General features: G+C 36.6%; 1 protein-coding gene across 8 annotated transcripts in view; it reads right to left on the reverse strand.

The window, feature by feature from the left end:
- The window catches only part of TMEM161B (transmembrane protein 161B), a 182014-nt gene that overhangs the window by 52464 nt on the left and 115919 nt on the right, over positions 1-13631 (reverse strand). The gene's annotated exons all lie outside the window — the stretch shown is intronic.

Consider the following 13631-nt stretch of genomic DNA (forward strand, 5'->3'; position numbering starts at 1 on the left):
TCGACTCAGTAGAGGACAGGTTCCAGTCCACAGAGAACAAAACAATAGCATCAAATGAGAACTCTCATTTGACACCAACAAGCTCACAACCACTGGTATCTGCACCTGTCTTCTTACACACCCTCTAGAAATAGAGTATCTTCGGTGTAAAGCAAATCCCTCGGTGCTTCAGAGCCCATCCTCTCACGGATTTTCAGGAACCTCAACCACTAAACAGCTACTGTTGCTGTTCGGTTGCTAAATCACGTTCAACTCTTTGCGACCCCACGGACTGCAGCACACAAGGCTCCTCTCTCCTTCACTATCTCCCGGAGTTTGTTCAGACTCATGTCCATAGAGTCAGTGATGCTATCTAACCATCTCATTCTCTGCCGCCCCCTTCTCCTTTTGTCTTCAATCTTTCCCAGCATCAGGGTCCTTTCCAATGAGTTGGCTCTTCGCATCAGATCTCTTCTCTATTTAAATCCTTCCTATTAGTATTTTAATACCTTTCACCTTCCTAAAAAAATAACAATAATTTCCCCTTATTCTTTATTTTCTCTTCTATAAAATGAAGCTAATAATTCAACCGACCTACTAATCAAGCTGTGGTTAATAATTGTGCCTGTTTCAGAGAACGCAGCCAATACTTGTTATTGTCCTAATTATCATTCCTATTAAGGGATAGTTTTGTGTTTTTTTTTAATTTCAAGAAGAGAAGGCTTTTCAAAAAATAACTGTTACTTCTATAAGAAATAAATTTAGAAAACAAAATAAATGGAATCATACCAAAAAAAATAACATTAATCTCCTAAGTGATAAAAGAACACTAAAAATTTTGAAAAAATCAGATTTCACTGATTTTAACAAACTGTTCAATCAACCGTCCATCACTGTAACAATGGACTATCATGATGCAGGATGCTGAAAGTGTGGGAGGTCATGCACGTGCCAGGACAGGAGATATGGAACTCTCTACTCTGATCCATCTTGCTGCAAACCTAAAAGTGCTTTAAAAACATCAAATCAAATTTATTCATAGAGAAACAGTGTAAGTAATGTCAAAATAACTGGAAAAGACATTTGTAACTCATATCATAAAGGGATAATTTATTGTTGCTTAGACTCTTTCACAACTCCCTGGACTGTAGCGCACCAGGCTCCTCTGTCCATGGGATTTGCCAGACCAGAATACCAGAGTGGGTTGCCATTTCCTCCCCAGGGGATTTTCCCGACCCAGGGATCAAACCAGTGTGTCCTGCAGTGGCAAGTGGATTCTTACCACTGAGCTACTTGGGAAGCCCAAAGGTATTATTTACTTGTTAGGTATTATATCGAGTTCTTACAAGTCAATTACTAAAAGAACAAATGCCTTCTTTTTGTACAGAGAGTTCTTTTTAAAAAAGGGAGCAAAATGGCTCTTAAACAGGACTGTTTTTAAAATGCCTTTGAAACCTGCCTCAATTCTGGTTTCAATGTGGATATTTTAATGCCTTAAATTCTACCAATTGGGTTAAGGTTCAGACCATTTTTATATTCTCCTAACATCAAAGGTTACATTTTTGTCTTTTTTTCTTTCACATTTCCTATCACTTGCTTTTACTATCTTATTTTCTATATAGTTTGTGATAGAAGTTCTGCAATCTCCATACAGTGAATGCCATTACAAAGAACGCTTTCAGAACAAGGCCAAGAAATATATTAGCAAGTATGTCAGAAGGTTAGTCTATTTGAGATTACAGACGTAAAAGCAAAAGATAATTTTTTTAGTCAGAATCAGGGAAAGTTTTGTGGACAAAGTGAACCTCCATCTAGCCTTGAAAGAAATCTGATGGTATCAGAGAATCTTCAAGGTCATCTAGTACAATCTCTCACAAACATATATAACAATTTATTAGAGTGTAAGCTCCTTAATGGAGAAGGCAATGGCAACCCACTCCAGTACTCTTGCCTGGAGAATCCCAGGAACGGCGGAGCCTGGTGGGCTGCCATCTGTGGGGTCGCACAGAGTCAGACACGATTGAAGCAACTTGGCAGCAGCAGCAGCAAGCTCCTTAATAGCAGAAACCGTATCTTAGTCATATCTAATAAATGTTACAGGTATTAAATGGCATTTCAGAAAGACTGATCTGCAAGATATATGTGTGTGTGTGTATATATATATGATGGACTGTGATGAACTGGGGAAAAAAGGCATCTTATCAAATTCTCTCCTCTTATTCCAAATCACTGAGCATAATAAGATACTGCTGATAAAACCAGGACTAAAGAATGTAAACCATGTGAAGGCCAAAACAAATAAAAATCAGCAAACCGGATTGATTCGCATAACAGCAACTAGGCTTCTGCAATGATCCACACCAAAAAAGGTAACGATTTAAATTACAATGGTATCTCTGGTTGTAAGATGAAAAATGTATGCTAAAGATATTGTTGAAGAATTCATAGGATGATGGTATACTGAAGCAAATGAGGAACTAAAGAGATCAACCTCGTGAAAGGCAAACATCATTATCAATGTTGTAGCTAATGTTTGACTAAAAAACATTCAAAAATGTAACTTTACTCTATTCACTTATCTTACTATGCCATTTCCATCTTTTTAAAATAAAGTTGAAAGTACTTTCTCAAAACCTCATCTGTTTACTGTTAAATATATGTTTTCTTCCAACTTTCTAACAGAAGTCAATAAACCCTTCCAAGAATAAATCAGCTGTTGCTGCTGCTACTGCTGCTAAGTCGCTTCAGTCGTGTCTGACTCTGTGCAACCCCAGAGACGGCAGCCCACAGGCTCCCCCGTCCCTGGGATTCTCCAGGCAAGAACAGTGGAGTGGGTTGCCATTTCCTTCTCCAATGCATGAAAGTGAAAAGTGAAAGTGAAGTTGCTCAGTCGTAGCTGACTCTTAGCGACCCCATGGACTGCAGCCCACCAGGCTCCTCCACCCATGGGATCCTCCAGGCAAGAGTACTGGAGTGGGGTGCCATTGGGTAACTATATATGTGGACTAAAAGAAAATGTTGTTTTTTCCCAATAGAAGAATCCACCTAATTTTTTTGAGAAATAATTTTTAAATTATGTGGGGAATATGTCCCCAAAGTTAATCCTTTTCATATTTATTTGGAAAAGAGTCCTTGGAATACATTTTCAAAATGACAACCATTTTACAGAATTATATATTATCAACTTAATATGTTGTTAGTACTAAACTTAGATCAACTTCTGAGACATTGCTATACAACTGACAATCACAGTGTACATGTCAGGGATTAACATATTAAAATACATTCAACTCATTAATTTAGACACAATTATGTGAAATTGAAAAACAAATTTTAATAACCTGCCTTCACTGACCAGCTTAAGTGCCCATGTATATCTAAATTTGTACAAAACAGAATTTTTGAAATGTTTAGTGTAAAAACCAAATTCCCTGAATATCTTTCATTATTTTTAGTTAAAAGCTAATGCTTACGTAAATTTAACCATAAACAAACATAAACTTCACACAAAAAAACTATTAAACTGAGTAGATACGCACCGATACAATAAAGTCCATCATGGCTGAAGTTTCAAGCACACGACCTTATGGGTCATTGGCCAAGTGGCCTTAATGGTTTTATTAGGGCCTCAAAACAATAACTTGACCAAAGAGATGGCTTCTGTCCAGATTGGTTGCCCTAGGCTCCAATTCTCTTGATAACTGGAACTGGGAAAAGTCATTTATGAAATAGCTCGTAAGCTCCCAAGAAGGGTGAAACATTGGGGCAACTTAGGTTTCAACCTTTCCACATCTATTAACCTGAGGCCATGAAGAGCAAGAAAAAGTTATCTGCCTTTAGTTTATAGAAGAATGATCATTTCAATTTTTGTTAGTAATCATTTCTGGGTAGGTTAAAAAAATTCTTACCAAGGAAAATTAGCCAATTCTCCGAGAAATAAAATATATCAAATACCAGTATTTTATCTTGCTTGACAATACTGACAATAAAACCCCCAACCTAAAGAAAAACATGTTGTAATTTTAAAATTCAAACTTAGAACAATATTATGTCAACCTCAGTGGAGTTGACATTTTGTTTCATTTCACTGAACTAGCTCTCCTGTTGACAAACAGACTGAAAGCAAAATATACACTGTTCACAATCAGAAGGCGCATCAGCAGCATACCTGAACTCAAACCACCACAACTGGTTTTAATTATCACTCACCCTCCAATAAATGAGAAGGGAAAAAAAAAGAGGCTATTACCCAATGACCTTCCCATTTTTGGTTTTTTAACTTTTTACATATTTTAGTGATAGCTAGACATATTGAGACAGACTTCTTAGAGACACTCAAATAATTTATACTACAAAAGAAGGTGTGAACTTCATTATTTCAATCTAGATTTACATAAAACTTAGAATTCACACATTGTGCATTTAAGCAAACCATCTCCCAACAATTTACAAATGAGGTTATCAGGGTCCAAACAGCAAACACCATAGAACTAACCAGTCACAAACTTATCTAGAACCCAGATTCCTAATCCAACCTAATGTTTTTCCTCTGTTTCAGGGCATTCAATAAACATTTACTGGGCAACAAACTACATGCACTGAACCACTTGCACACAACAGGGAGAAACAGCACAGTCCCTGTCATCAGGGAGAAGCCAGGCCAGCAGGAGAGTAAATGGTTGCTGGTCAGTTGCTCAGTCATGTCTGACTCTGCAATTCCGTGGACTGCAGCACACCAAGCTTCCCTATCCTTCACTATCTCCCGGAGTTTGCTCAAACTCTTAATACAAAGTGATGAGAGCACAGGCAGAGGATTGTACCAGAATGCAGCGTGCATACTAAAGGACAAGAGCAGTGAAAGGGTGTCATGGAAAGTAAAGGCTAAGTTAAAACTCCGTGGACTCAGCTTGGTGAACCACCAGTGATATCTGCTTCACACAGGATGACAAGTAGGCCAAAACCAGATACTGAAGGGCAAAACCTACAGACTTAAGTTCAACCTGAAAACAATAAAGAAACCCATGAAAAGTCATACGACCACATCAGAACCTAAGAAAAGTCACTCTGGATTCCTTGTAAACGCTAGATGAGGGCTAGGCCAGCAGCACTAAGACAGCTGCTCAGGTATGAAAGAAGGGCCTGCACTAAAGGCAGCAACTACTATTCATCATGTAACAAGTGAGTTAGGGTCTCGATCCAACAATGTTAAAAATCTATAAATTCAAACTACATCACTACAGAAATTATTTATATCTATAAACAGGAAAAGCAAACAAAACTTTAATTAACAAATACAGGCTGTCTGCCTAATCCAATATCTTGCCGGCTAGTATTAGAAACTTGCCAGAGGATTTTTCTGTCCCTCTGACAGAAAAGTATCTCAAATACTCAGAGCAATGACATTTAGAGTAATTCTAAGGAACATAGCATGGCTGAATGAATGAATGACACTACTACAAAACAAACCGTCTTGACAGAACTTAAAACCCAAGATTATCATATTCAGTTCAGTTCAGTTCAGTTCAGTCGCTCAGTTGTGTCCGACTCTGTGACCCCATGAACCACAGCACACCAGGCCTCCCTGTCCATCACCAACTCCCGGAGTCCACCCAAACTCACGTCCATCGAGTCAGTGATGCCATCCAGCCATCTCATCCTCTGTCGTCCCCTTCTCCTCCTGACCCCAATCCCTCCCAGCATCAGAGTCTTTTCCAATGAGTCAACCCTTTGCCTGAGGTGGCCCAAGTACTGGAGTTTCAGCTTTAGCATCATTCCTTCCAAAGAAATCCCAGGGCTGATCTCCTTCAGAATGGACTGGTTGGATCTCCTTGCAGTCCAAGGGACTCTCAAGAGTCTCCTCCAACACCATAGTTCAAAAGCATCAATTCTTCGGCGCTCAGCTTTCTTCACAGTCCAACTCTCACATCCATACATGACCACAGCAAAAACCACAGCCTTGACTAGATGGACCTTTGTTGGCAAAGTAATGTCTCTGCTTTTGAATATGCTATCTAGGTTGGTCGTAACTTTCCTTCCAAGGAGTAAGCATCTTTTAATTTCATGGCTGCAATCACATCTGCAGCAATTTTGGGAGCCCAAAAAAATAAAGTCTGACACTGTTTCCACTGTTTCCCCATCTATTTCCCATGAAGTGATGGGACTGGATGCCATGATCTTCGTTTTCTGAATGTTGAGCTTTAAGCCAACTTTTTCACTCTCCTCTTTCACTTTCATCAAGAGGCTAATTTAGTTCCTCTTCACTTTCTGCCATTAAGGGTAGTGTAACAACAAATATATTAAAGACAATTTTGGAACATAAAATTGCATAGTACTATGAACAAGGGTTCAGGGTTATATAAATTCAAAAAATTGAACAGAAAAGTTTCAGAGTAGATGATTAAAATGAAACCAAGGAAGAGAATTCCAGGTTAAATGACAAATGGGAAGAGAGTAACCATGGGACCGCTAAGAACTTAGTTCAACCAAAGCAGATATCAATGTTACAAAGAACTGTGAGAAATCAGATGAAGACAGAATTTTAGATTGTTAAAAATGTTTAAAATCAAGAGGATGCATTGATCTGAGGTATTTGCAAATATTGCACTGGAAGGCTTTTAAACAATCAAGGGTAGGAGAATAAAATAATTCAAGTAACATAGAAGGAAAATTAGACATAACAATATATTGAGCAACCAAAGAGAAAATCTAAGACTAATAAGGTAGAAACAGTTGAAACTAGGAAGGAAAGAACAAAATTAAAAAGTATGTCAGTAGGAAACCAATCAACTTTGAGTATGACCGAACATGAAAAAGAAAAACAACTACAGAATAAAACAGGAATGTCTCAAAGGTTATTTAAAAAAATATTTTAGTTTTGGTGACTGGTAGAACCCTGGAGTCACTGACAGGAAAGTTGCAGACTGAAGGAAACTCAAGGAAGTGGATTGACAAGCTTCCCATAGGCCTCCCACTGAGGCTGTGCCCTCAGCCATTCAGAACACACACAGAACATGTTTCTCTGGCACAATCGATCTACATCAGACAGACTGGCAATAATCAGGTTTGTAAGAGTTCTAACAATTAATATACAATGAAACATATGTTACCAAGTGGATCAGATGTTCAAGTTCACTAACTGCGCCATTCCATTACTGTCTTAATGATACACTGAAAGTCAAATAACAAGCAGGCTGCTTGGGAAGGAGTGATTGAGAGCAAAAGGCAGCACTGAGGGACATTTCACTCAGGCAGTGATAAAGTCTGACGAATACACAGAACAGTCGTCTAGAGCATAAAATACTCTCAACCCTAAATAGTTTTGGATAAGTTATGTTCAATTCTGATTCTTAAAACGTGTTTTTCTAGACTTTCAAATGACAAAACTACTTTCCAATCCTACTTCTTTAGACAAAACCCTATCTAAAAATTTGTCTTTATCTTTTGACATGTGAATATGATTGATCTGGCCACAATCTAGTCTAGCTTAAGTCTTGCAAACAATCCATATTTAAGTTCAAGGTGAGAGGACAACTTCTTCCATCACATGTTGATCTTATCAAACTCTTAAAATGTTAACCACCCTTCACTGCCACCTACAAATAATATGTGATAAGTGATATGGTAGAGGTCAGTGCCCAGTATTATATGGATGCATTCCAACGAAGGGGGTGAATAAATCTACATGGGAGGTAGGAAAGACTTGTTCACAGAGGTGACATCTAAACTAATGTTACAAGGTTATAGTAGTATCCACTGTCAGAAAGAAAAGAAATACAAGTTCAGATACATCTATCTGTACCAAAGCTAGTGGAGGTGATGGAATTCCAGCTGAGCTATTTCAAATCCTAAAACATGATGCTGTTAAAGTGTTGCACTCAATATGCCAGCAAATTTGAAAAAATTAGCAGTGGCCACAAGCCTGGAAAAGGTCAGTTTTCATTCCAATCTCAAAGAAGGGCAATGCCAAAGAATGTTCAAACTACCACACAATTGTACTCATTTCCCACGCAAGCAAATACTCAAAATCCTCTAAGCTAGGCTTGAACAGTACGGGAACTGAAAACTTCCAGATGTTCAAGCTGGATTTAGAAAAGGCAGAGAAACCAGAGATCAAATTGCCAACATCTGTTAGATCATAGAAAAAGCAAAGAGAATCCCAGAAGAACATCTACTTCTGCTTCATTGACTACGTTAAAGCCTATGATTGTGTGGATCACAACAAACTGTGGAAAATTCTTCCAGAGATGGAATACAAGACTACCTTACCTGCCTCCTGAGAAGCCTGTATGCAGGTCAAGAAACAACAGTTAAAACTGGATATGGAACAACGGACAGGTTCCAAACTGGGAAAGAAGTATGTCAAGGTTGTATATTGTCACCCTGCTTATTTAACTTATATGCAGAGTACATGATGCAAAATGCCAGGCTGGATGAAGCACAAGCTGGAATCAAGATTGCCGGGAGAAAGATCAATAACCTCAGATATGCAGGTGATACCCTTATGGCAGAAAGAGAAAAGGAACTAAAGAGCCTCTTGATGAAAGTGGAAGAGGAGAGTGAAAAAGTTGGCTTAACATGCAACATTCAAAAAACGAAGATCATGGCATCCGGTCCCATCACTCCATGGTAAACAGGTAGGGAAACAATGGAAACAGTGACAGACTTTATTTTTGAGGCTCCAAAATCACTGCAGATGGTGACTGCAGCCATGAAATTAAAAGATGCTTGCTCTTGGAAGAAAAGCAATGACAAACCTAGACAGTGTATTAAAAAGTAGAGACATTACTTGCTGACAAAGGTCCGTCTAGTCAAAGCTATGGTTTTTCCAGTAGTCATGTATGGATATAAGACTTGGATCATAAAGAAGGCTGAGCGCCAACGAACTGATACTGTTGAACTGTGGTGCTGGAGGAGACTTTTGAGAGTCCCTTGGACTGCAAGGAGACCAAACCAGTCAATCCTATAGGAAATCAATCCTGAATATTCATTGGAAGGACTGATGCTGAAGCTGAAGTTCCAATACTCTGGCACCTAATGTGAAGAGCCAACTCATTGGAAAAGACCCTGATGCTAAGAAAGATTGAAGGCAGGAGGATAAGGGGACAACCAAGGACGAGATATTTGGACGGCATCACAGACTCGATGGACATGAATTTGAGCAAGCTCTGAGAGATGATGAAGGACAGGGGAAGCCTGGTGTGCTGCAGTCTATGGGGTCTCAAAGAGTTGGACATGACTGAGCGACTAAACAACAACAACAAATTTGTACCAAGAATGTACATGGCATGAGCTGAGCTACACATGGCTAGATTGTGGTATGGGCTGCACACAATGGATTCTTCTGTAGGTACTTAGAAGTCCTGGATCCTGAGCCTGGAAGCAAGTAAATCTAATATATTTTAGAAGAATAACTCTGCTACTACCGTGGAAAAGTAAAGAAGAGGTGAGTAAAAGTAACTGGAGGCAAAGAGCTAAATTACAAATCCACTGAAATAGTCCAACAAACATCATGAAAGCCTAAACTAAAACAACTTCAAAAACAAGAGCAAAATTAACATTTTTAGAGGGGAAAAAAAAGGAAATAGGCATGAGATTAATAATCATCTCTGCAAGTAGGTAAAGATTACACTTAAGTGGTTACATAAGGATAAAATGCCAATAATGGGCATAATTATTCTTTGGAGAAATTAAGCAATAAGAGGAGAATCTGACAGTTACTAGAATGGCTCACATATAAATATATATATATATATATATGTATGTATGTATGTAGTGGGGGAAATATACATGCATAAGGCAAGAGGGAAGGAACCAATATAAGGGGACTGCTAAATATTCTAATCAAGAGTTAACTGTGAATACTGTTTAAGAATCAGAAATAGATGAGACCAAAGGCCTAAGCTGAAAGTAAAACTTCATGAGACCTTGTTTTACCTAATAGAAGCACACAAAAAAGTAAAGAGATGTATTAAATTTAAAAACCAAGGTCTTCAGAGTTTACATAACTTGGGGGAGGGGGTGGAAACCAGGTCAAGAATTCTTGATGCCCTGCTTTCCACTGGATATAGTCATTTTGGAAAACTCACTATATATCATTTCAAAGTCCTTAGATCATTCCCTAAAAACCATGATGGGATGGGGAGCTGATCTATAAAACAAAAGAAGGGAGGGAATTTTGTGAGAAATTCAAAAGTCGTGAGAATTTTGACAGAAATGTAACGGAAGAATTGAATGAATAATTGCCAAGCAACTTCGTCTAAAAGATGAAGATTTAGGTACAACATCAGAGAAATAAAAGATCTGGAGTTAAAGGTTAAATCTGCAGGATAATTAAGTAGCTGGTCAAAAGAGCCAAAGAAAATCACCAAAGTGGACAAAGTTTGAGACAACTTGAAAAATGATCACACCAAGGTCAGGATCTTGGCAATGTGATTGCAGGGAAGGTTCAGAGACTTTAAAAAGTGGCTGAAGAATCTGAATAAAGTCACCTATTGATATTTAATACAGATTTATTGATTTAATCATATGAAATCAGATACTTAACTGTTTTGACCTACAAAACAGCAATTTCATATAGTTCAAACTGTTACTACAAACAGAATTATATATACATAATATATAGGTAAAGGTAAAATGACAGAAAGGGAGTTGAAAAACACAGTTATCAACAACTGTGATTTGGACTCAAACAACACGGGTTTTCAAATTTAAACATTTACAGAATAAGTTCAGTTTGCAAAACATCAATGTTTTGTGCCACAAAATATTTTTTAAATTTCCTCGAAGTAAAAAAGTAGAAGCAGAAATTTTTGTCTCCCAATTCAGAATAAAATGTCTAATGTACTTTAAAACTAAGGTCAAAACCACAAACCAATAAAATGCCTAGGTAAATATCACCCTAAATATCTTAGTGAGAACCACATAGTAGAATGCATGAATTTCACATAACTATATTCAACAACAGCAGCTCCAGACTTTCTGCTAAAGGTGATGATATAAAGCCATTTTTCAGAATTTGATTAAACTTAGAAAAAAACTTCAGATATTTTCCCAAGATATAAACTGATAAGGCAAAGTGGAAGATCAACAACAAATAGAGGGAAAGGATAAAAATACTTTTTCACAAGAACAGAGGACACTCTAATTAAACATAATTTATAAAACATCTTAATGTATTAGAGTTGAAATTAATAGTTGTTTATCTTAAAAGATCATTTTCCAGTTACAGTAGGTTGAATAAATTATGCAATATTTCATATAAAGCAATACCATATAGTCATGAAAATGCTGATGAAAAATGAAGTATTTTTAAAGATGTTAACAACTTTATCTCTAGCCAAAGCAGGCATAAATGTTTTATTATAATACTGATAAGTAACAAACAAAAGGTTCAATAGAAGACATCCCTAAATTCTGCTACTCTTCCATAACCGTAAGAATATTTTCTGACAATATAAACAATATCCCTATAATCTATATTCAAAAAAGCTGTTAGTCAAAACTAATAAATTTACATTTGACATTTACAAATCATCTTGCTTATTCAAACTAATTATTTCTCATTCCTCACATTCATTTCCTCCATAAAACCTTCCTTGCTACAAAAAAAATACGTGTAAATCCAAAACAGCCTTTATCATGCTCAGCTGTCCCCTTCTAACAGTCTCTCCCCTTCTAGAACTACATTCATCTCATTTTCACTTCTTCAGCCCCAAACTCCAATCCTAGGAAAGAAAGTAGAATATTTACTTTTTAGATGAAATAAGAGGATAAAGCATGGTTTGCCCACAGTTCTTCACTACATTCATGTTCCTATACGTGCCAAATACTGAACTTTATTTTCAATAAAGAAGAAAATTATTTAAGATTGAAAGATATCATGTTTTCTGCATACCTCAGAGTAAGATTTGTAGCAAGTTTTACAAGATAATCCTCTCAATTTAATGCAATATGTGTGGCAAATACTTCCTTTCAAATTTTTGTAAATACACTGATAAAGCTTTATTAAACAAATTTAAAATAAAAATTTCAGCTTATCTCTAAGTTTTAAGCAGAAAAAACAGTCAAGAAAACTTAATGTACATCCTTAATGTTAACTGTTAGAAAATGGTTTCATTGTGAATATTTTAATATGTTGAGTAATTAAACATCACAATCAAGATAGTTCTGTCACTAACTGGTGATAGCACAACAACAAGACCAACCTTCTCTGGGACTCATTCCTTATCTACAAAAAGGCAAGAGTTGGCAAATGATCTCCAAAATCTTGAAAGAGCTTACTGATGATGACTGCAATTACTTTAATTAAACAAACAACAGATTGTTTGTGGTTACATATTTACCATTACTAAGTCACCATCAAATCCTGTGATAGGCAGTCATTCCCAATGGGAAAGAATAACTATTCTTTCCTCATTAAGAATTAAATGAGCTACTATTTGTAGGAGAGCTGACAGGAAATCAGAGCTCCATCCAAGATAATGTAAACAAGTACACCTAGCCCATCGCCCAACATTCTTATCTCAACAAGTGGTTTGCAGTATTTCTCTTACGAGACTTGTGAATGTCAAAAGTTCAGTCTCTCTCTCTCTCTTTTTTTTAATTTATCTCAGCTATGTGGTCAATTCTCTTTTATTAAATGTTTTATTTTCTTTATGACCTGAAAACATTTTTAGGAACTATGATGATCTTAACAACTTCTGATGGGAATGACTGAGAAACTATCAAAATCAAAAATAAATGTTAGTTCAAATCAAATAAAAAAATAGTTTTAAAGAACAAATATCGCAGTTAAACTTACTACATATACTACAACAAATTTTAACCAAAGCTTTCTTTTCTGTCCCTCCTGACTGGAAAATTTATTTCTTTGACATTTAATTCTAATTGCAGCTATTCTAGATTCCTTTCAACTTCCTTTCTGTCTTAAAAATTGAATTACAGAAAGATTAGTATATTCAACATGAAACAACTGACCTATCCAAACAACGAAACTGTCTAGGAATAAATGATACAGTGAGGCTTCACTGTCTTAATGTTAATTAAGAAAATAGGGAACAGAGCAGGAAGGCAGCAGGCACGAACTTAAATGGAAGTAAAATTCTACTAATGAATTAGCTATTAATAAAAGCAAAACTTCTGAGGAAAAAAAAGCATGGCTTCTCTTTTAAACAAGCCCGTAACCAGAAGCAAATGATTGTAATCATGGAACACTTAAATACGTATGCCCATAAAGCATAAAGAACTAGAACTATTTTCTAGTCAGTCATTTATACTCACCATAAAAATAGCCAAAGTCTTCCAAAATGAGAAAAATACTTAACAAACACTCAAGTTAATGAAGTTCTGGTTGAGCAGAATCCTCCACTATGACTTTTCCTTTTAGGAAAAGAAAGCAGGAAACTACAGCACTGCTTTTTCTAAGCAGATCACTGCATGAAGGCAAACAGTGGCAATCAACAGGTCAAAGGTAACAAAATCAGCGAACCACTGTGTAAAGGGCAGACATTAAAAACTATACATAAAAATAAGCAATTCAAGACTGCTATTTCAAAGGGCTGTATTACTTATCAAAAAGATTAAAAGTATTAAGGTTATTTAAAAAGGAAAAACAGCCATAGCCTTTGAAATGCTTTATCTGTGACATTAACTGA

This window comes from Bubalus kerabau, chromosome 1 (genome assembly GCF_029407905.1).
Source record: "Bubalus kerabau isolate K-KA32 ecotype Philippines breed swamp buffalo chromosome 1, PCC_UOA_SB_1v2, whole genome shotgun sequence".
NCBI classification, from domain to species: domain Eukaryota; kingdom Metazoa; phylum Chordata; class Mammalia; order Artiodactyla; family Bovidae; genus Bubalus; species Bubalus kerabau.